Raw genomic sequence first — 22,336 nt, 5'->3', positions numbered from 1 at the left:
AAAAAGAGGTGTCCGAGACGTGTAACCAATGGCACCCCATACCATCACGCCGGGAGATGGCGATGACAAATACACGCTTCCAATGTACGTTCACAGCGATGTCGCCAAACACGGATGGGACCATTGTATGCTGTAAACAGAACCTGGATTCGTCCGAATGAATGACGTTTTGCCATTCGCGCACCCAGGTTCGTCGGTGAGTACACCACCGCAGACACTCTTGTCTGTGATGCGTCGTCATGCGGATAAGATGCCTGTCATCTCGACTGCTAGTGATACGAAGCCGTTAGGATCCAGCACGGCGTTCCGTATTACCCTCCTGAACCCACCAATTCCATATTCTGCTAACAGTCATTGGATCTCGACCAAACTGCAATCGCGATAGGCTACAATCCGACCTTTATCAAAGTCGGGAACGTGATGTTACGCACTTCTCCTCCTCACACGAGGCATCACACAACGTTTCACCAGGTAACGCCGGTCAACTGCTATTTGTGTATGAGAAATCGTTTGGAAACAGCACGTTGTAGGCGTCGCCACCGGCGCCAACCTTGTGTGAATGCCCTGAAAAGCTAATCATTTGCACATCACAGTATCTTCTTTCTGTCGGTTAAACTTCGCCTCTGTAGCACGTCATCTTCGTGGTGTAGCAATTTTAATGGCCAGTTGTGTACATAACTCATGTGTTAGAGCTTTCTAGTCAGTATTTTTCACTAAAACATTTCTGTATTCTTCGTGTCCTGCGTCATAAATTACAGAATATTTTGCCGCTTTTTTAATTAACTTTTCTTCATCGGAGTCCGGGAAGCTCATCTTCACTGAATTGCGTACGTCCAGCTAGTAGAAGCAGCTTCTGGTCGCTATGCGGTTTGCCGGCAGCGGCAATGCCGGTTGCTGACCGGATGCGCGGTCTGCCGCTAAAGCAGGTATACGGCAGCACACGACGCTGCCGCCGCGTACCGCACGCCTCACATTACGAACAATGGAAACCAGTGCTGCCGCCTGCAACCCGTCAGTGCAGTCTGCCGTCTTGTTCGGAATTGCACGTTAACCCTCTCACCACCAGGGTGCTTCTTACAGCCTCATCCTCTATTAAATTGTTTTCGATCTTCTTTGTAACATCCATTATGGCAGCTGTGCAGTACAGACTCCAGAGAGGGGTGGGGCAGTGAAGTACGGTACGGCAGGGCTTCCCAACGTGTGGTCAGCGGACCCCTTAGGGGCCCGCCGGCTCTTTCTAGCGGATCCGCGGCCACCTTTCACCAAATCGTGTAAAATAATGAGTAAAATTATTGAATAAAAGTGTGAAAATCAAATTCATCACTATTTTTTTCGTGTGAAAAACATGTGTACTTTTACTTCAGGTTGTATTCCCAAGCAGCCTTTGCGGTTCCTAAGTGAGAACGTATACACAGTTTAATGCCGGAGAATGCGGCTTCTGTGATCGACTGTTTCGCAACAATACGGGGGTCGTTTGTGCACCGGCTCACGGCGCTAGATTCGCTGAAACCTTTTACGCATGCGCGCTTTGTGGACCAATCACAGCGCTCGCTGGCACGTATGCGGCCCCAGGCATAATTAAATGTTTAACTTGCCTTGTCAAAGCACTACCTGTTTCATAAGTCGATTTTTGGCCAGTTTATTACTTCTAACATGGATCAGTGGCTGAAGTCAAGGTCATTGAAGAAGGCTGCAGTTTCTCCATCGCCTTCACAGCAAGTGAAGTTTCCAGTTGAAATGAATGAGGAGGGAGGACGACCAAAGGAAGACTTTACATCCATTTGAACATTTTTCTTCGGATTTAACGAAAGAATCACACACACACACACACACACACACACACACACACACACACACACACACACACACACGAGACTGTTACGAAATGTGCATGCTCCTTACACAACAGTAGCCAAATAGTGGAAGTGAACAGACCATAAGCGGCAGCTTGTCAACAGCGAATAATTTGGACGTGACGTTGATTGCTCTTGGAGGAAGACAGTTCCAACGTGTGAAATGTCAATTATCAAGTAATTTTAATCAGGCTATAGTGTGTTGAACAAAGGGAATAAATCGGCTAGTACGTGTCTGGATACAGTGGGAATTCAAATTGGATCGTTAATTTCAAGTTGTTTTCATTCATCTCTAAACCAAAGACTATTAATACTGGGGGGGGGGGGGCATTGGGAACATGGCACCTGCATTAAGAAGCTTTCAGTTCCCATGGGTTTCGCTCTGAAATTTGAAGTTACTGTGCTCTTGACTGACTAGGAGTCCGCCATGGATTTTCGACTGAAGAAGGGTTCCGCCAGCTGAAAAGGTTGGGAAGCCCTGCAGTACGGTGTTCGCAAGACTCCGGCGCTGCAGTGGGGCCTGCCACGTGGTGTGAGGCGAGCGTGTGTATGTTTACACGGTGTTTTTGCATTAATAGCAGCTGTCACTACCACTTCGTGCATATTTTACGTTAGTATAATGGTAGCGGTATGTATTCCACCCGTAGCGGCCTGCTTGAGAGTCAGGCCGGTTGGATGGAAACACGAACCGACGTCAGCGTACGGCGTAAAGTCAAGCGCCAGCACACCAGTCGGGAACGACAGGGAAGAGAAGACTGTGAGAAGAAGTCAGTCAATCGCACGCTGACAAGACCTCCCTTCCAGGACGACAACGCGACAGCAGCGGACCCTAGGTGAAGAGGTCTGGTGGTAGCCCAGTTTAATAGCAGCTTCAAGATTACCCACTTGGATAGCAGCGTCAACGTTAGTCACATCGATAGCAGCTTTAACATTACCGACATCGACAGCAGAACGGACAGAATTTTGTCAGAGATCAGCAGTCACTGCTAAGACTGATTATTTCATATGTCGCCCTTTGCTTGCGACACTCTGTGTAGTTGCCAAAAATAAGTATTGTGTTTGAATAATGATAAATATAACTCATTAATACGAGTTGGCCGGCCGGTGTGGCGTGAGATCCACACCTGCTATTCAAAAGCCTGTTAACTTAAGAGCCGGCCGAAGTGGCCGAGCGGTTCTAGGCGCTTCAGTCTGGAACCGTGCGACCGCTACGGTCACAGGTTCGAATCCTGCCTCGGGCATGGATGTGTGAGATGTACTTAGGTTTAAGTAGTTCTAAGTTCTAGGGGCCTGATGACCTCAGATGTTGAGTCCCAAAGTGCTCAGAGCCATTTTTGAATACGAGTTGTTTGTTTGTCTAGTGAACCGAGTATACAGGCTTCGTGGACACTACAGTCAGTAGCCCTGATCGTGGGATTCGAGGGTGGCAAGGAAATCAAGCATTCCGGTGGTTTGGGAACTTACTACAAACAACCTCGCAGGTAGCAGAAAACTACGTTCCCATGAAAGTAGTTTACTTGTCAGAAATTTCAATGTCCAGCCGCATTACTTTTATGTGCAATCACATTTGCAACACTCAAGTAACGTGAAGACCAGTATCAACCATCACACCACAGAGGCTTACATTTACATCGTATATGAAGTGTAGAATCAAATGGTTCAAATGACTCTGAGCACTATGGGACTTAACACCTGAACTTAGACCTACTTAAACCTAACTAACGTAAGGACATCACACACATCGATGCCCGAGGCAGGATTCGAACCTGCGACCGTAGCGATCGCGCGGTTCCAAACTGAAGCGCCTACAACCGCTCGGCCACACGGACCGGCAAATGTAGAATCATATCCGTCGGTTTTAAGGTGGAAAAACAGGCTCACTTGATATTTGACGATTACAGCGCCATCTACCACGAATGGAAAACAACGGTTATAGTAAACCATACGCAGTTTTTTGCTGTAGAATCCAAATATGCAGCAAAAATGGGGGGCGGGGGGGGGGGGGCATTTGAAAATACAAAGTTGATCCTGCCCAAGCAAGAGGCCCCTTTACTAAGATGCAGAACAGTTTTTCTTACGATGCGTCGTTAAAGTTGTGTGAAGTTGAAACAAATATCCTAAAAACGATGCATCCTAGGAAAAAATGTTCTAGATGAAAAGTTTATATTTCAAATTGGGACATGTGTCCGTGCTACAGCTGGCCACCTCCTACCACCCCTCCTCTGTGGGCGGCGTCAGCTTTGTATTTTCAAATAGGAACCCCTCATTTTTATTGCGTATTCAGATTCTACGCTAAAAATACGCACGGGTTACTGACACCATTGTTTTTCATTCGTGGTAGGTTGCGGAGTAATCGACAAATAACAAGTGTGCCGTGGTTTAGCAATCAAGAAGCTATGCATCTGAATCTACATTTCATTTACGGTGTAATAAACCTCCGTGTTCTAACGGTACATATTTATGTTCGAAATTTACTGTAGTATTATGTAATAGATTGTGCACTACAATATGGTTCGCCATTTCTATGACTGGTTAGAACCTACCTTAAGCTTGATCCAAAAATAACGACGTGGATTTAACAGATTTCTGCTCTCATCGTGATCCTTGATATTTGTGAGTCGCCTTGCCTCTCACCATAACTGTAATTCACAATAAATGCTCAAACTGACGACCTTCCATTTGTAATTCGTGCTTGGAATGTATGTACACAACGTTATACACAACTGGTGGAATGTTGGTGCAAGCATTTTCGATCTGTTGACTCAAGTATCGAGACGTGGCTGCACGATCCATTACAGCCATGCGGATAAGATGCCTGTCATCTCGACTGCTAGTGATACGAGGCCGTTGGGACCCAACACGGCGTTCCGTATTACCCTCCTGAACCCATCGATTCCATATTCTGCTAACAGCCATTGGATCTCGACCAATGCGGGCAGCAATGTCGCGATATGATAAACCGCAATCGCGATAGACTCCAATTGGAAACGTGATGGTACGCAGGCAACGCCGGTCAACTGCTGTTTGTGTATGAGAAATCGGTTGGAAACTTTCCTCATGTCAGCACGTTGTAGGTGTCGCCACCGGCGCCAACCTTGTGTGAATGCTTTGAAAAGCTAATCATTTGCATATCACAGCATTTTCTTCCTGTTGGTTAAATTTCGCGTCTGTCGAACGTCATCTTCGTGGTGTAGCAATTTCAATGGCCAGTAGTGTAATAAAAAATATCTCTCAAGCATATTTTATTCTTCAGAGCATTGGGAAAAAAATACAGGTATAGGGAATGGTCTTCTGTTCGATACATCTTGTGTTTACAGCAGTGTCGGGACTGCCCGATGAGATACATTGGCCACTCTGGCAGACCTTTTAGTGTGTGCGGTATCGACCGCTATCCGGTCGGCCGCACTTTCAAATACGCGCGCCGCCATTTACGCCGCCGCATTTCCTACACCCGCCACCGTGGCACGAGTGCGCTGCCACGAATGATTACGCCGCTGCTAACGAGATGTAAGCATCCCCAATTCGGATCTCCAGAGGAGGATATACTTGCACTGAGCCCATTTTTGTGTTTTGACAGTTGAGTAACATTTACAGACTTTCATTGTGGCCAGGGCTCGACTTCGTCTGAATAAACAGTGTATTGAAGTGCGACAGATTTATAAATCTTTTGTGTCTGTATATGTGTCTACATTCAAATCTACTGTTACCAACTGACTCTAAAATTATAGTAAAAAAATTACGCATTATCTTCACTATTTATGTTAGATGTAGAATAAATTAACATGTGACTTCTCTGCTCATCAATGGCGTCTGTTTCTCGCTCCTGTATCCACTAAAGAACCACACAACGTGCAAAGGAAGTCATAATAATGTGCGTTTCTGAGTGCATCTTAATGTAGCCAGATCGCAGTCGTACTTAAGAGCACATCTTTATGGTACGGGATATACGGTGGATTACCTGAACTCCAATTTATCTTATTTTACATTGTCAAGAAAACGGTTTAATTCTGAACATCCTTGAGGAGGTTGAGAGCAAGAACAGTAAGAACACCGCCGGCCGCGGTGCCCGAGCGGTTCTAGGCACTTCAGTCTGGAACCGATCGACTGCTACGGTCGCAGGTTCGAATCCTGCCTCGGGCATGGATGTGTGTGATGTCCTTAGGTTAGTTAGGTTTAAGTAGTTCTAAGTTCTAGGGGACTTATGACCTCAGATGTCAAGTCCCATAGTGCTCAGAGCCATTTGAACCATTTTTGTAACAACACCTTGCCATTTCATACTCTGAACAACCATATGGGACTAAGGCAATTTGGCATTTTCAATATCTTTGACTGTCAACAAAGTGGATTGTAAGTTCATATCCTTTGTGATTCTACTTATTTTTACGCGAATTACGTTTTCCAGCATTGTATATTATACACTCCTGGAAATGGAAAAAAGAACACATTGACACCGGTGTGTCAGACCCACCATACTTGCTCCGGACACTGCGAGAGGGCTGTACAAGCAATGATCACACGCACGGCACAGCGGACACACCAGGAACCGCGGTGTTGGCCGTCGAATGGCGCTAGCTGCGCAGTATTTGTGCACCGCCGCCGTCAGTTTCAGCCAGTTTGCCGTGGCATACGGAGCTCCATCGCAGTCTTTAACACTGGTAGCATGCCGCGACAGCGTGGACGTGAACCGTATGTGCAGTTGACGGACTTTGAGCGATGGCGTATAGTGGGCATGCGGGATGCCGGGTGGACGTACCGCCGAGTTGCTCAACACGTGGGGCGTGAGGTCTCCACAGTACATCGATGTTGTCGCCAGTGGTCGGCGGAAAGTGCACGTGCCCGTCGACCTGGGACCGGACCGCAGCGACGCACGGATGCACGCCAAGACCGTAGGATCCTACGCAGTGCCGTAGGGGACCGCACCGCCACTTCCCAGCAAATTAGGGACACTGTTGCTCCTGGGGTACCGGCGAGGACCATTCGCAACTGTCTCCATGAAGCTGGGCTACGTGTGTAATAAGTTACATGAGAATGAAATGTATGGGATGTGTGCAGGCAAAGCCACAAGTACAAAAATCCTCCTAAATATCTGGATCGTTTTTACCCAAACATTGTATACATATCACTTAGTATCTGGAAGAAAACACTGTGGCGAAATAAAAAGTGATCTCCTATTGAGGGATGGAGTAACACAGAGAGAGTAGTGGAGAGCAAGAAATGAAACAATGAGGGGAAAGGAAGAGATGGACAGAGAAAAGGGGTGGAGGAAACGAATTTAGATGGGGTCAGAAGGTGAGAGAGAGGGGAGGATGAGATTTACATAAAGGAGGGAGGAGTAGGAGGAGATGGGCCAAGAAGAAAGGAGGAGGAGACAGACTGTGAGAGGCGAGAGGAGGAGGTGGACCGTGAGAGGCGAGAGGAGGAGGAGGACCGTGAGAGGCGGGAGGAGCAGGTGGACAGAGGGGGGCGGGAGGAGCAGGTGGACAGAGGGGGGCGGCAGCAAGTGGACAGAGGGGGGCGGGAGGAGGAGGTGGACAGAGGGGGACGGGATTAGCAGGTGGACAGAGAGGGGTGGGAGGAGCAGGCGGACAGATGGGGGCGGGAGCAGGTGGACAGATGGGGGCGGGAGCAGGTGGACAGAGGGGGGCGGGAGCAGGTGGACAGAGGAGGGCGGGAGCAGGTGGACAGAGGGGAGCAGGAGCAGGCGGACAGAGAGGGGCAGGAAGAGGTAGATAAGAGGTGGAGGAGAAGGTGGATACAGAGAAAGCAGAAGGAGATGGACAGATAGGGGAGGAGATGAAGATGGACAGAGACAGGGGGAAGAACGTGATGGACTATTGGAAGACTGGAATAAATAGTATCATAACCATATGCAAAAATGTGTGTAGAGCTAGACCTGAAATGTGATGTTCCAAGTAAAGGAATCACTATACATGGTGAACCAGAACTCCTCTGACAAACTGTCACAGGTTGTTGAGGAACACCTTCAGAGTATTTTGGTATGAGGGACCCACGATATCTGGCAGCTCGTTATAGAGTTAATGCATTTCGTTGGGTTTCTTGCCCTAATTACCTGATGATGGCCCAATGGACGTCTCCAGGCTGCCGTGTCATCCTCTGCCTTGCAGCATCATGCGAATGCGGTATGCAGGGGTATGCAGTCAGCACACACTCTCCCGGCGGTTTTGCAAGCATTCCAGACCATGAAGCCGCTGCTATTCGCTCAAGTAGCTCCTTTATTGGCATCACGAGGTTTAGTGAATCCTTTAGGAGTCTTCCCACGAAAGAAAAGTCCTCGGCTGCATCAGAAATCGAACCCGGGTCCTTCATATTGCAGCCATCTGTGCTGACCAACCAGCTACGGTGGTGGACCGATAACAGCTGTAAAGGCCTCTTCAGGGAGTTTGGTTGCTTGGTGCAACTATCTTTAATTGACGCCACTTTTGCGAATTGATACAACAGTACTTTGGATGGGTTTACTGATGAAGAACTGACAGATATGCACAATATATGTGGATTCACTGAATGCAATGGTGGACTGCGCTATGGAAGAGCCGCACAACGACGTTATGATTACCTGTTCCCGCAACCGACTTCAGCCGCATCGCAGCACTTTTCCATCGTCTAAGGGTTGTTGTGTTTTACATTCTGGTGGTATATTCACTGCTGGCTTTTCCACTTTCGTGACGATGTATCCGCAAAGAAAAAAAGGGCAACTGGAGCAACAAACCGAATAAATTATAATTAAGTTGTCATTGTGTAATGAGCGGACGGAGGCTGTCGGTGTCTTACATGAGAATACTCAGATGCTATCCCTGGGCAAGTTCTGAAAGTTTGTCGGTGGAAAATTCTGAAGCGCACTTGTGCTTCGTTAAGCAGTTGGCGTACCTGTATAAATGTTCTCTTAGCAGACGCTCCAAGCTGATGGACTCGACATTATGAATTGTATAGGGCAAGCTTACGATAATGCTGCTACAGTGGCCAGAAGACAGACAGGTGTGCAGAAACGAATAAAACATATCAATCCTAATGTCGAATTTGTGCATTGCCCAAACCACCCACTGAACATACACTGAAGAGCCAAAGAAAATGGTACACCTGCCTAATATCATGTAAGGCCCCGAGAGCACGCAGAAGTGCCGCAGGACGACGTCGCATCGATTCGACTAATGTCTGAAGTAGCGCTGGGAGGAATTGACACCATAAATCCGGCAAGGCTGTCCATAAATCCGTAGGAGTATGAGGGGGTGGAGATCTCTTCTGAATAGCACATTTCAAGGCATCCCAGATCAATAGCGTTCATGTCTGAGGATTTTGGAGGCCGGCGGAAATGTTTAAACTCAGAAGAGCGTTCCTGGAGCCACTCTGTAGAAATTCCGGACGTGTGGGGTGTCGCATTGTCCTCCTGGAATTTCCCAAGTTCGTCGGAATGCACAGCTGACATGAATGGATGTAGATGATCAGACAGGACGCTTACATACGTGTCACCTGCCAGAGTGGTATCGAGACGTATCAGGGGTCCCATATCACTACAACTGCGCACGCCCTACACCATTACAGAGCCTCCACCAGTTTGAACAGTCCCCTGCTGACAAGCAGGGTCCATGGATTCATGAGGTTGTCTCCATGACCGTACACGGCCATCCGCTCGATGCAATTTGAAAAGAGACTCATCCGACTAGGCAGCATGTTACCAGTCATCATCACTCCAATGTCGGTGTTGACGGGCCGAAGCGAGGCGTAAATCATTGTGCTGTGCCGTCATCAAGGATACACGAGTGGGCCTTCGGATCCGAAAGCCCATATCGATGATATTTCGATGAATGGTTCGCACGCTGACGCTTGCTGACGGCCCAGCATTCAAATCTGCAGCAATTTGCGGAAGGGTTGCACTTCTGTCACACTGAACAATTCTCTTCAGTCGTCGCTGGTCCCCGTTCTTGCAGGATCTTTTTCCGGCAGCAGCGATGTCCGAAATTTGACGTTTTACCGGATTCCTGATATTCACGGTACACTCGCGAAATGGTCGTACGGGAGAATCCCCACTTCATCGCTACCTCGGAGACGCTGTGTCCCATCGCTCATGCGCCGACTATAACACCACGTTCAAACTCACTTAAATCTTGATAACCTACCATGGTAGCGTCAGTAAACGATGTAACAACTGCGCCAGACACTTGTCTTATATAGGCGTTGCCGACCGCAGTGTCGTATTCTGCCAGCTTACACATTTGAATACGCATCCCTATACCAGTTTCTTTGGTGCTTCAGTGCAGTTTGCTTGCATGCGGCTTCGGCAGAGGTGGATTCAGTGACTTTCTTGGGCAAATTGTAAGGTTGTTCTTTTCAATGTTCACCCAGCGATGGGAGTTAATTTGATTGCTATTATGGGCAAGAGTTTGAAAAGCGTGCAGGGCACACATTGGAGCGTCATTACAAAAAAAATTGACAACACTAGCGAGGCCAAAAGAAATAAATGAAAACTTGAACACCTGAACGGACGCAGGGACTTTGTTAGCCGTGATGCAATCATTTTGGTTTTCTATGTATCTTGAGTCTCTGAGAACCAATACTGCGTGAAATGACTAACATCCAAAACCATTTGCAAATTGAGTGATTCAACGTAAATCAGCGTGATTCAGTAAATAAGCGCCTTACAGACGATATTCTAAGGTAAACAGAGGAATTCGTAGACGAGGTTTTAAGTTACGTTTAAAACTTGTGGAACGTACTGTTGAATTCTCAAGTTGAATTAGGAGGCACATTTCTAGCGACGGAATTAGAGACGCCGGTTTATCGTACGAAGACTATTCAAAACGAAAAATATTTTCTTTATTACATAGGGATTTTGCTAAAATTCGAGAAACGTTCCTGCAGCTCTAGAATTTGGCCGAAAATATACCTTTATAAGGCCCACAACAATATTAAGTATCGATGTTGAGGAATGCAACCTTGAAAAAGTTCCCCAAGATATTGACAAAGAAGTGTGCGTACATTTACGTGCTTTCGTAGTTACAACAGACTGTAAGAAACAACTTGTTCACTCTGGTCTACTGGGGTTAATTTACAGTTTATTTACGAGTCCACCTTGAAGGAAGCTACCTAACATGGTTTTATAACGCTCAGAATGTTCCTCGCAGCTGCGTAAGTAATTATAGTTGTGAGAGAAGCTTTTTTACGTTGAGAATGATAAAATATTATTCACCATCTATAGTGTCCACCACGAAATTAACAAATCTAGCTACACTACTGGCTATTAAAATTGCTACACCAACAAGAAATGCAAATGACAAACCGATATTCATTGGACAAATATATTATACTAGAACCGACATGTGTTTACATTTTCACGCATTTTGTGTGCTTACATCCTGAAAAATCAGTACCCAGAACCACCACCTCTGGCCGTAATAACGGCCTTGATACGCCTGGGCCTTGAGTCAAACAGAGCTTGGATGGCGTGTACAGGTACAGCTGCCCATGCAGCTTCAACACGATACCACAGTTCATCAAGAGTAGTGACTGGCGTATTGTGACGAGCCAGTTGCTCGGCCACCATTGACCAGACGTTTTCAATGGGTGAGACATTTGGAGAATGTGCTGGCCAGGTCAGCAGTCGAACATTTCCTGTATCCAGAAAGGCCTGTACAGGACCTGCAACATGCAGTCGTGCATTACCATGCTGAAATGTAGGGTTTCGCAGGAATCGAATGAAGGGTACAGCCACGGGTCGTAACACATCTGAAATGTAACGTCCACTGTTCGAAGTGCCGTCAATGCGAACAAGAGGTGACCGAGACGTGTAACCAATGGCACCCCATACCATCACGCCGGGTGATGGCGATGACAAATACACGCTTCCAATGTACGTTCACAGCGATGTCGCCAAACACGGATGCGACCATCGTATGCTGTAAACAGAACCTGGATTCGTCCGAATGAATGACGTTTTGCCATTCGCGCACCCAGGTTCGTCGGTGAGTACACCACCGCAGGCGCTCTTGTCTGTGATGCAGGTCAAGCGTAACCGCAGCCATGGTCTCCGAGCTGCTAGTCCATGCTGCTGCAAACGTCGTCGAACTGTTCGTGCAGATGGTTGTTGTCTTGCAAACGTCCCCATCTGTTGACTCAGGGATCGAGACATAGGCTGCACGATCCGTTACAGCCATGCGGATAAGATGCCTGTCATCTCGACTGCTAGTGACACGAGGCCGTTGGGATCCAGCACGGCGTTCCGTATTACCCTCCTGAACCCACCGATTCCATAATCTGCTAACAGCCATTGGATCTCGACCAACGCTAGCATGTTGCGATACAATAAACCGCAATCGCGATATGCTGCAAACTGATCTTTATCAAAGTCGGAAACGTGATGGTACGCATTTCTCCTCCTTACACGAGGCACCACAACAACGTTTCACCAGGCAACGCCGGTCAACTGCTGTTTGTGTATGAGAAATCGGTTGGAAACTTTCCTCATGTCAGCACGTTGTAGGTGTCGCCACCGGCGCCAGCCTTGTGTGAATGCTCTGAGAAGCTAATCATTTGCATATCACATCATCTTCTTCCTGTCGGTTAAATTTCGCGTCTGTAGCACTTCATCCTCGTGGTGTAGCAATTTTAATGGCCAGTAGTGTATTTTTGGCAACCCATCAAGAGGTAAAAACTACCAATTACCAACATATAACACACTCCGCACTGAAAAAAAAAAAAAAACGCAGAATAAAATTTCAACTTTGAATCCGTTTGAAACAGTTACACAGACTATTCTACTTTGAAATTCGTTGCATGCATTTTATGGTCGGTATAAGGTAAGTTAATGCTTCCACGAATACGGAGAGTTAACGCTGATCCGGGGTGGTTGGTTGATTTTGGGGGAAGGGACCAAACAGCGAGGTCATCGGTAACATCGGGTTAGGGATGGTTGGGGAGGGAAGTCCGCCTTGCCTTTTCAAAGGAACCATCCCAGCATTTGTCTGAAGCGATTTAGGGAAATCACGGAAAACCTAAATCAGGATGGCCGGACGCGGGTTTGAGCCGTCGTCCTCCGGAATGCGAGTACAGTGTGCTAACCACTGCGCCACCCCGCTCAGGCCGCTGATGCTGTATTTCAGATTTATTTGTGAGCAAGATCTAGTGTGTACCAACTGAGGCCTTACACCCTCGTATCACGTGTCCTTTCTATAAGGGCGATCACAAAGACCATAGATTTTCCCAAGAAATCAGAAGGTTTGAATATAATGCTGCATTCAAATAAGTACATAATTAAATTTCCGTGGCGCTATGAAACACATCCCACTTCTCAACTTATAAATGGAATCGAAGTTAGATCACGTTAGTATTCATTCTTGGATCAAAATTTGGTGTGAAAAGAGAAATATTTACAGGGCATTTTCACTGAGGTCATATCAGTTATATACTCAGTTTAGTTCGAAATAGAGTAGAGTGATTGCAGACTGGAAAATGTGTTAGCGAAATACAGAATAGAAACATGTACTCAACACACTTGATGTCAATAAAATGTAATGTATCCGTACGATAGTATACAGTTGTCTAGGAAAGCGTTGCAAAAAAAGTTTTATAAATATCATTCCCTTTATTATTATTTTTTGCGCTTATTAGTCAACATAAGGAGATCTGTGCCACCGCTCCTAAGCACAGCAGTTCATTTTCCATGGCGTTCGAAATAATGGTTGAACGAGCTTGTTAAATCGCTCGTGTGTGAAAGGATCGAGGAAACCGACAGATTGCGAGAAGGGTGTGTGAGGGGCCCTAACAATTCGTGTCTACAAAGCAGAAGTGTGTTACAAATCATAAAACAATCTCATTGGGTTCTTATAAAGACAGTGTTCTTAATTTTGGTGTCACTAGCGCAGCTGTATTCGGTTTTCTCTCTCGGACAAGACCTAGCGCATTAGAGGAGACCGGATCCTGTACGTAGTGAAGTTGCGATGTTCCTTCTCCCTTTTCTGTGACGCCCATGAGAACGGCCGCTGTCCACGTCCCTATGACGTGGGACGCACTCTCATTTCATTACGCAAAGTAAGCTTAACTACATCGTGATCGCTAAAGAAAACGTTAATCAGATTGTTACTGACGGATTTAGAAATAAAGATTCGGTTTAATTCGGTAAACGAATGCCATTGTTTTTAGCCCTCGCTATAGATACGTCAATTCTCTAAATTAAAATCCTTTTTCTACTACTGGCTATAAAAAGTGACACATGGCTGCTCTCAAAAGTGAATGGATATTCTCACCCTTAAAAATCACATCTGTCGAAGATCTACCACTTCTTACTCATACCCTGTGTTAACAGGGTGACTGACTTCCGCCGCAGTATAAGCATTCCTGTTCGCACTTTCACCTCTTTTGCTACTAGTACTTTCCTCCCAGTCATCGCTTCCTAACATTACAGCTCGTTACTGTTGTTTTCATCTCAGCGTTACTGAAAGTTTATGCGTCAAGATAACCTCTTGTGAGTGGTAGAGTTCTCTTGAACCTAATGCCGACAAAATGGAGTGTGCATATCCATACGCAATTTCGGTGCACCTCGTGTAATGTGAAGTGGGAATTCCTACTGATGTCCCACTGACAAGGAGTTGTTATAGACTTAAGACAAGTGAAAGTTTTCCCCAAACTTAAATCAGAATAGCATAATTCATTGCAACGAAACCTCATTTCCTACCGACTAAGAAATTGTTTGTGACTAATTATTTCTCAATGCCTGAAACTGTCTTAAATACATGATGCTTTTTCTGGCGTTACCAACAACTCACACGAACTAGCCACACCAATCATCTTCGAAAACGATTTGTTCATCGTAATGAAAAGTACAGAAAAACCCCAAAAAATTATGCAGGGAGTATAAATGGCAACAACCCAATCTTCTTTTGATAAGCTAGTCCACTGAAAGGAGGGAAAAAGTGGTCTTCAATGAATGTGCGAGATTTGTCAGTGGGAAAAAGTGAAACCAGAGAAAATAAGTGACGTAAAAAACTGCTTTCCAAACTAGGTGTGGGATCGGATCACCTCACTATGGTAGTGCATAAAAAGATGTTCAGTTATGAAGGTGCTAATGAAAGCATCAAATCATATTGTCTCTATGATTCATTACTGCTGTATTGAAATATGGTACTACACTGATGAAACATGCATACATCATTATAGAAGTTTCGAAATTTTTATTCCTGTGGTGTTTACAGCTAAATAGTTTCGTATATAAAATAGGACATTAGACACATTTAAAAATTATGGTTCTTCATTTTAATCATATCCAGTTATAGTAATAAACAGTACATATAACAATTATTTAATACAATACTTTGTTTCATATTATAATAAGATGAAATATTAAAAACACTTATTTTAATGTCAAAGTGCCTTCACTCTACAAGACGTGAATCCAGTCCCTTCACTTCCAAACATCAAGGGTTTTAGTAACACAGATTGCACCATTCACACGTAGATCATTAAGTCAGGTGCTTAATTTCACATATGCTTATGAAACATTAAGGATCTGATATTAAAACAAGGTATCCTCTGGAGCTCCTTATTTTATGGATATAAATCAGTTTGGAAACACACTCTTCAACAGTCCATTTGGCAATGGAGGGAAATGTGTTTGTGGGGGAGGGGAGAGGAGTGAATACTGCAGGGAGAGACAAGGAGTCGAATACAGTAAGTGGGTTCAGATACATGTAAGCTGTACAAAAATTTCCGCTACCAGTCACAATAAAAGATTATTTATTCGTCACACTCAGTGCAAATGAGTGGAGAAACTGTCACCACAGCATAATTATAATAAGAATGCTTCATTTTTATGAATATTTTCGACAGATGCTGCTTTGCCACTTACAATTGTTCCACTTGTCTCTGTTTAGTCACCAGAAAATAATGTTCTTTGTATTCAAAGAGTGATCTCGAGCAATATAAACATGTAAATGAACGTACAAACACCTGAGGATGGGCACAAGCCCGAAACCGGTCGTGTTCCGAATAAATAATCTTTTATTGTGACTGATAGCGGAAATTTTTCTACATTCTAAAAGGAACAGTCACGGAGTTCAACAGCATCCACTATGGATAAAATTCAGTGTATGTAAGTTGCACTAACTATAGATATGATGATACGATAAGGCTTGCACAGGATAGACACCTGCATCGAACTGCAACAACATAATTCCTCCCAATTTCAGCCTCAGTTTCTAGATTCCATCATTAATTTCTCTGCAGTTTTACTGTCTGAATTAAAATATTCTTGCTGTTGTTTGAGAAATTATACGATTTTTTATCTCCTTCACTGAACTTATACGCTTTTTCTCTTGTTTTTCCACATTAATGATTATCGCTACAACTGCTTCACAATCACATTTGCCATTTTGAAAGTGTTACCCCTGTGTGAGGTCAACAATTTATTACCAACAAAGGTGGGTTTCCAATGTATGTGTTTTTCAAGGTTTTGCAGTGTGAGTGCATCATGTAAACGCTGCATGGGGTATTTCTTTACGAGCTCTAACCGAAATTCAGTATTGTACCTCTTCCGCCACATGTCAAACAAAAAGTTCAGGGACACTGACGCAGAAAAACATACATCAAGAACGTGTAGCTTTACAACAATTGCTAAGATTATAACTTAAAAATGGCAACTCGTCACAACGTAGATAAATATCTCTTTTGTGAGTAAAGAGTGAGTCAGCGGAAAGAACAGCAGCTAAGTACGCGAGAGGCAGACTTCCAGTCCAAAGGTGTGTGTCTCAAAGTGTTAATAGGGCTTTCTCTGTCACCTTTGGCAATGACTTATTAATATGAAGAAAGCTAACCTTTATTTTACCATTGTCGTGGTATTTTTTAGGAAATTATCCCCACGAAAGTTCCTCGAATTTTAAATGTAATGTATCATGTGGTAGACAACGCCTTTTCTACAGTTCATTATTGGATTTTGTTGATCTCCAATCGCCCTCGTACTGACTACAGAAATTCTGCACTGAAATTTTTCAATTTCTTCAGTGTGTTGCTAAATAAGAAACACAAACAGATGGAAAGCACTCCAAGAATCATATTTGAAATGACTTAGTTAAACCAAAACCCCACACAAACATTTCATACACCATAAAATGGCTTCCATATTATAAGATTCACTATTTCGTCCGGTCTTATATTACATCCACCAAAGTTATAAAGAGTAATGCCAGCTTTACAATTCTTGTTATACTCTTACAATACAAATCAAATGCGATTACGGTTCCACGTTGTACTCTGTTTATGTTTTGTGACCTCTCAGTAGGCGTATAGTATACTAACTCTCTGATTTCTATAGACTTTCTCGAATTTCACATAAGGTATCACAACAGCGTCGTATGCGACCACTGACACAGACTACTGACTTCATCAACGTCATTTTTATGTACAATCGGACCAGCAGTGATGATAAAAAAGTTTTGAGGTGAAGATCTTTTACAATGGTGACAGTCAACTGCCATAATGGAAGAGAGTATTACAACGTTCGTCTGGCAGCGATTTTCAGAATCGGTTTCATTTGGAAAAAAATTGTTCGTGTCTTAACGTCAGTCATCACGCGTGAATCTAGATCTTGTAAATGTCAGCGAGGAGACACTTGCACATTTAAAAACATGCACAGCAACGCGCATACCTCAAGAATGCTTCGCGAACGCTGTGTATTCTATTGGTACACATGTAATAATTAATTTCTAAGCTTTCACAGTGCTGTCGCACACTGAGAATTTAGTGTTTTTCCACAACTAATATGAGACCTGAACATTGCAAGCTCGATGAATAACGTACGTAAACCTAAACATGTGTTGACACATGTTAATGTGTTGATACAGCTTGATAAGAAAAGTCACTCAAAAGAGTTTATGGAATGTAAAAAATGACGAAAAGTTGTCTAAACAGAATTGAGAGTTTCATTCTGCGAGAGACTATGGAGTCTCACCAAACGGTACCTAAATGGTTTGCTCGACCCTTTAACTCAGATAATAAAATTTCGTTCGATAATCAATCACCTGTATTCGTCGTGAGAGTACTCTTGTTTCAACGATATCGACAATAACGAAAATTATTGACGCGGTGAATAAAACGAGCACCCTTGTGTCACTACGAAGTAGCTCTCACTGAGCATCATTCCCAATAAACAATTATCCCGCAACAACGAAAGGGAACTTGCAAAACATTGCTGGTTGTGATAGAGACTATATAAAAGATCTTCGTGCTACTATTCTATGTACATAAGCACCTTCCGACGCTCTATTTCTTTGCAGGTAATAGTTTGCATCTCGGCAATAAGCATTCATCTCTGGCTATTGCCATCAATTACGTCACGAAAATGCCTCTGGAAACATTTTAGAAAGAAATCAGCATGTGACAGTAACGTGGAGGGGAAAATGTGGCCAACTGTGTCTGACTCACCGTCTAAATTTAACGTCTGCGGAACTTTCTGTGCTGCTACGGAGACAACCGAACATGGCCGAAGTCTTTCGAGCGGTGAGCAAAGCTCCAGGAATCTCGATACAGACAGGTGCAGTCTAGGCACGTGTTTTCTACTCTCTCTCTCTCTCTCTCTCTCTCTCTCTCTCTCTGTGCTTGTGTATGTTTTAATATGAATGACAATAAGTGTGAGCTTACCAGCTCTTCAGATCGATTTAACCCGCAATACTAAATTTACTTAACACTATGCACGAAATTTCTACATCTGTGTTAAAGATCCGGGTTCTCTTAAAATGTCATCTGTGTGTGTCACCTCATCTTTCTAACGTATGGAATTAAAACAAACGTCAGAAAGGAAGCGTGAATAAAACCGCCATAAACGTGAATGGAATAAATTGTGCGTGTCTGGCAGATAACACATGCCCACTTCCGTGCTGCCCAGCGAACGTTTGTGTTCCATGTTCCTGTTTTTGTACACAATAGTTCGCCTGACATCTACTGTCGGGCTCATCAAAATGAGAAGTCGGGCAAGTGGCAAGCAATTTAATCTCGAAAATTATGACTTCCGTGGACTGACCACTACAACAAAAAATTCGTGACGACTTTCGAACATAAGTGTTAAGTGGAACCGTGTCTCATTAAATCTGTACTACATCTACCACCCAAAACATGACTAAAAAACATCACATTTATCTTCAATACAATACTACACGTACTTACATCCTTTAATCAGCGTATTGTAAATGCGGCCTATTAGCATTGTATAAGCACAGGTACGTCTATGACCTGCTTTTCTATTTATTTGACATAAAGAATACAATTTAAATAATTGTTCGTGTGTGTATTTTGCGAGGGCTTGTGTTTGGCCACGAAATAAAGCGTCATACAATCCCAAATACGTTGACACAAATCCGTTTGTGCAATTGTTTCGCTCTACGCTTGTTTCTTTCTTCACCCGCCACGGGAAACATAACGGGTAATTATGCTGACTAAAGCGACGACTAGATTTAAAAGCAATTTACAACTTTCTGACATACATTTTTAATGACATTAAGAAAAGAAGTTATAATCTGAAGCGACACTATGATGATTGTACTTACCTGTCTCAATAATGGAATGTGAAGAGGAGAGCACAATAATCCGAAAGGTGTAGTTTAGTTCCGCAAACACTTGCACAGCGCACGCACGCACTCAAAGTAGCAGGCGCCGACGCCAAACAGTGTGACACCCATGCTGCCGCTAGGCTTGCCGATTTCTAACTGCGTGACTCAGCCGCGCAGCTAGCGGCCGGCGCGCCGCGCGCCTCTGCTGCCACGCAGGGGGGGAAGTGGACGCAAGTTGCTTCCTCGTCCTCATTCATGAAAGCTCTCAACGGAAGGATGCATTACATTTTTCTGACACCTGCCTCTGTCTTCCTCAGTGGTGGGTGCTTCGAGCCACATTTCGTAAACTGTCCATATTCTATTCACGACTTTGAAGATTGTGAATTTCGTTTAGTCCGCTAACTACCTCATTGAAGAGGAGCCACTGAAATTGGGACTGTCACACTTGCGGAAGTGGCATTACAGATCTCCCATTTGTCCGACGGGTCATAGAGAACAGACTAATTACTGTAACGCGAATGATTTGAACCATTGTGACTCGCCTATATGATCGGTCGCTGAGAGCGAGCGTTTCTAGGCGCTTTTGTCTGGAACCGCGCGACCGCTCCGGTCGCACGTTCGAATCCTGCCTCGGGCATGGACGTGTGTGATATCCTTAGGTTAGTTAGGTTTAAGCAGTTCAAAGTTCTAGGGGACTGATGACCTCAGATTTAGTGCTCAGAGCCATTTGAACAATTTCGCCTATATGCTGTTAAACTAGCGATAGTCGTATGTGTGGTGTCACCGCCAGACACCACACTTGCTAGGTGGTAGTCTATAAATCGGCCGCAGTCCGTTAGTATACGTCGGACCCGCGTGTCGCCACTATCAGTGATTGCAGACCGAGCGCCGCCACACGGCAGGTCTAGTCTAGAGACTCCCTATCACTCGCCCCTGTTGTACAGCCGACTTTGCTAGTGATGGTTCACTGTCTACATACGCTCTCATTTGCCGAGACGACAGTTTAGCATAGCCTTCAGCTACGTCATTTGCTACGACCTAGCAAGGCGCCACATTCAGTTACTATGTCTTCTGAACAGATAATATTGTGACTCACGTACCATCAAGAGCGACGTTCATCATTAATGGATTAAAGTATCAAACTAATTACGTCCGCTTTCTGAATTCTCATTCCTTGTCATGTTCCAGACCTCACTTCAGTATAATTCTTCCCTTCTCACGCCAGCCTGCGTGAGCTAAAACGCGTGCATTTCGGCCTCCACTCGTAACACGGTGTTGGCTCTTCTGCTAACACAAAAGTATGTGCCCCTGTCATCAAAATGAAGTTGCAGACGGCAGTTGAATCTGTCACCGGAGGCCTTCTCCGAATCGCGATATTCGTGGTACACTTTCGAGATGGTGACATGTGAAAAGATCAATAACTACCCAACGTTGGACATCGAGAGTCCCTCGTGTCGGGTAGCCACGATCTACTCTGGACGAGACGTAAAAGAAACGATAAGTAACACAGGAAAACCACGGATCTTTGGATGAGTAATCTGAGCTATCCAAGAAGGACTGGACGTTAGTTCTGAAATTCCAAGAGGAGGATGCCGAGGAAGCAGAGGTTTTGGTACTCTCGTTAAAAAAGAAAATACACAAATAATGACAAGCAAAGGTCGGTAGACATTTGTGCCCCTGTGAAAAGAGCTATACGCAAAGTATGAAACTGCCACCACCATCATACCGTAGCGAAGAATCTGGCAGGGAACCCGAGAAAATTCTGGTCCTATGTGAAATCGCTAAGTGGGTCAAGGCTTCCATTCAGTCCCTTGTTGACCAGTCTGATGTGGCAGTTGAAGAAAGCAAAACCGGGCAGTTGTAGGCGCATCTGTCTGGAACCGCGCGACCGCTTCGGTCGCAGGTTCGAATCCTGCCCCGGTCATGGATGTGTGTGTGATGTCCTTAGGTTAGTTAGGTTTAAGTGGGTGTAAGTTCTAGGGGACTGATGGCCTCAGATGTTAAGTCCCATAGTGCTCAGAGCCATTTTAACCATTGAAGACAGCGAAACGAAAGTCGAAATTTTAAATTTCACGTTCAAGAAATCGTTCACTCAGGATAATTGTGCAAATTTACCGTCATTGGACCATCGGACAGACTCCCGTATGGACGGCATAGTAATAAGCATCCCTATGATCGAGAAACAACTGAAAGATATGAAAACAAATAAATCACCAGCTCAGAAGGGAATCCCCATTCGCTTTTACAGAGAGTGCTCTACGACATTGACCCCTTACCTAGTTTGCATTTATCATGAATCTTTTGCCCAGCACCAAGTCCTAGGCCACTGAAAAGGAGCGCACGACCCGCAAAATTACAGACCAACCCAACATCCCTCACTTCGGTCTGCTGCAGACTCCTTCAAAATGTTCTCAGTTCGAATATAGTAAACTTTCTTGTAAGTGAGAAGCTTACTTCCACAAATCAGCAGAATTTTAGAAAGCATCACCAGTGCAAAACTCACTTTCCCTTTTCTCACATAACTTACTGTGAACTATGGATGAAGTGGATGAAGAGCAACAGGTAGACTCCATTTTTCTAGATTTCCGAAAGGAATTTGACACGATGCTCCGTTGCAGGCTGTTAACGAATATACAAGCATATGGAATAAGTTAGCAGACATGTGAGTGGCTCGAAGACTTGTTAAGTAATAGAATCCAGTATGTTGTCCTCCATGGTGAGTGTTCATCAGAGACAAGGGTATTGTCATGAGTGCCCCAGGGAAGTGAGATAGGACAGCTGATGTTCTCTATACAAGGTGGTCCATTGATTGTGACCGGGCCAAATATCTCACGAAAAAAACGTCAAACGAAAAAACTACAATGACCGAAACTTGTCTAGCTTGAAGGGGGAAACCAGATGCCGTTACAGTTGGCCCGCTAGATGGCGCTGCCATAGGTC

The 22,336-nt window shown here is 44.6% G+C and overlaps 1 protein-coding gene across 1 annotated transcript in view; it reads right to left on the bottom strand.

Annotated features, from left to right (window-relative positions):
- The window catches only part of LOC126298370 (dual specificity protein phosphatase 10-like), a 201,533-nt gene extending 181,529 nt beyond the window's left edge, over nt 1-20,004 (bottom strand). Inside the window, exon 1 of the mRNA XM_049989671.1 lies at nt 19,394-20,004. The gene's annotated coding sequence lies outside the window, so the exon portion shown is untranslated. The remainder of the gene's footprint in view (nt 1-19,393) is intronic.
- Between the last annotated feature and the right edge of the window lie 2,332 nt (nt 20,005-22,336).

Source organism: Schistocerca gregaria, chromosome X, assembly GCF_023897955.1.
Source record: "Schistocerca gregaria isolate iqSchGreg1 chromosome X, iqSchGreg1.2, whole genome shotgun sequence".
Taxonomy (NCBI): domain Eukaryota; kingdom Metazoa; phylum Arthropoda; class Insecta; order Orthoptera; family Acrididae; genus Schistocerca; species Schistocerca gregaria.
Note: the sequence above shows the minus strand (reverse complement) of the source record. Positions and strands in the feature narration are given on the sequence as shown.